Source organism: Engraulis encrasicolus, chromosome 3 (genome assembly GCF_034702125.1).
Source record: "Engraulis encrasicolus isolate BLACKSEA-1 chromosome 3, IST_EnEncr_1.0, whole genome shotgun sequence".
In the NCBI taxonomy this organism is placed as follows: Eukaryota; Metazoa; Chordata; class Actinopteri; order Clupeiformes; family Engraulidae; genus Engraulis; species Engraulis encrasicolus.
Genome location: NC_085859.1, coordinates 52,591,177 through 52,593,872, shown reverse-complemented (window position 1 = coordinate 52,593,872; position 2,696 = coordinate 52,591,177).

The following is a 2,696-nucleotide window of genomic DNA, read 5'->3' as shown; positions in this document are numbered from 1 at the left end:
AACACACGGTGGTAGATGGACACTCCCAACTGAGATCGCTCCCGGACGTGTAGTCCCACCCGATTATATTTCACGTAATCAAAGTTCAACGACACAAATAAAAATAGACAGTAAGATTGCAGTGTATCATTTTGCCCAAATGCCACCACCGCCACACCACCAACTGCGTGTGCACATGAGGTATTGAACGGCGAGCAGCAAGCATCTCAAACTGAATTGGCTACAAAACAAAACACCACGGCGGGTGAATTCCAAACCAACCAACTGAGGCATAGTAGAAGTAGCAATAGTTCCAATTGCCATCACACACACAAGCGCGCGCACACACACACACACAATCAATGTGACTTACTATGAGTAGAGTGCGCTGTCTTTTGTCAATCACGTCGGCGTTTCTCCAGGCTGAACTTCCACATCACCTCCTGTTAGCATCCAGAACTAGCCAGCAATATCGCCACGTAACGCAGTTCATTATTAAAAACTCCAGCATATCTGGAGCTATGGCTGACATGTCAGCTAATTCTGCGATGTTCTAAATCTCGCCACATCGCATCAAGTTACAGAATGTTCCTTGAAAGCTGCATGCTTGTTTAAGCCTTTCAAAATTTCGACAGCATGTTTCTGAAATCATTTCAGAGAGATTGAGAAGGTTGTCTGATGATACAGTAACCGATGCACCGTCTGCAAGCGCTTAAAGGCTGTGTCCTTTTCAATGGAATAACTTACTCGAGCCAATTCCAGTTCACATCTAGAGGAAAAGTAACGCCTTTTTGAAACAAAATATCTCACAAGGTATTCATTCAACAAAACTTGGGGTTATCAGTGCCGCGGCCATTCACAGATCCATCAGTGGGGATAGCCACAGTAGTTGACCTGCTAGTGCTACAGTGTAGGGCACCGTTTCCTTGTCGCTGTCCGATCCACGGAGATAGTCCAGGCTTCTAACATGTCATGTCGTGGGTTATCCAAAGTTACCGATGTTGGAGTTTTAAAACATTTATGCACAGTGTTATCCATATTCAGGAAAGCACAAAACTCGCATGTCTGTTCACCACCTAGAAATGTCAGTCACCTCGCTTGAGTCGCTTCCCTCTTCAGCGCGTTCGCGGAGGGACCCGCTGCGCATATATGGGCAGCAATGCGCACTCACAGTGCGTTCCGAATGCGCCGTAATTACGCATTGTGCGCATTTGAGCGGTGCAGATATGCGCAGGCATGTTGTGTGGGAACGTAGCGAATGTTTTGGAACTCGTCTCGCGCACATGGCTTGCATGGATGAAATATTCCATTTTGACACGAAAGAGAGGGGTGTGCACGGGATCTGTATTTGTTTGTAATGTATTGTGTTGCTCTTATTTCCAATTTAAACATACAAAATTCATTATTTATGAAAATTACCATTTATTTGTGAATTACTGTCCAAAGGGGCCCCAATTACTATGTGAAATTTTCCGCTCCCAGTCAGAGGGGGCCCCTAAATTTGGGGGGCTAAGGCGGGGCCTAAGGCGGTTGCCTAGCAACGCCTCTATGCCAGAACCGCGCCTGGTGGCACCAACAGAAAAGCCGAACACTCCACTGCCGAGTGAACCAGAGTTTGAGGGGAAAAATCTAAGCTTCTAGAAAGTCGTGCCTGAAGTCACATGACCACGTAATGTCCATATAAGGCACATAGAGTAATAACAGTCATTTAACCCTTACCTTTCCAACAGTGTGTGTGTGTGTGTGTGTGTGTGTGTGTGTGTGTGTGTGTGTGTGTGTGGGTGTGTGGGTGTGTGTGAGAGGATTTTTTTTTTACCTAAACATTTTTTTCTCAACTTTATTTCTTTATTCCGTATTACATAATTTTAAACACTGTTTAACTATTGATGAAGTCTTTCTTGGCTGTTGTGTGGAAATGTGGATACATTTCAGGTGTATTTTTAGACACCAAACGTGTTCTGTTTTTGATTTCCAACAGGCTGTAACAACACATATTCCCACTGCCAGCGAGCTAGAGAGAGAGAGAGAGAGAGAGAGAGAGAGAGAGAGAGAGAGAGAGAGAGAGAGAGAGGAGAGAGAGAGAGAGAGAGAGAAGAGAAGAGAGAGAGAGAGAGAGAGAGAGAGAGAGAGAGAGAGAGAGAGAGAGAGAGAGAGAAACCACCATGTGCACCACTTTACAAGGCAGTTGAAAATGTGACTTATTTCTTGCTCTGTTCATCGCCACCCAGCTGTGACGGAGGGCTGTGTGTGTGTGTGTGTGTGTGTGTGTGTGTGTGTGTGTGTGTGTGTGTGTGTGTGTGTGTGTGTGTGTGTGTGTGTGTGTGTGTGTGTGTGTGTGTGTCTGCTTCAGTGACGGAGCACTGTTTTATGGTCCTCTGACTCATCGTAGGGAAATCCTCCATCTCCAATCAGCTTGACTTGTTTAGACAAATGGTTCAATTACGCAAGCAGCTTGTGCTAGCAGCTCGCGTCGGGCACTCTTGACTTTTTTTTTCTTACAAAACAAGATACCCTTCTGCTTTCATACATACAGACATATACAGACACATATGTACACATATACACACAGTATTGTGCATGCACTTGCACACACACACACACACACACACACACGCACACAGCACCCCCCACTCCCCCAATCTCTCTTTTTCTCACACACTCTCCGACACGTGTCATCGATACCCCAAAATGACTTCCCGGCCCCTTGTTCATGGCGG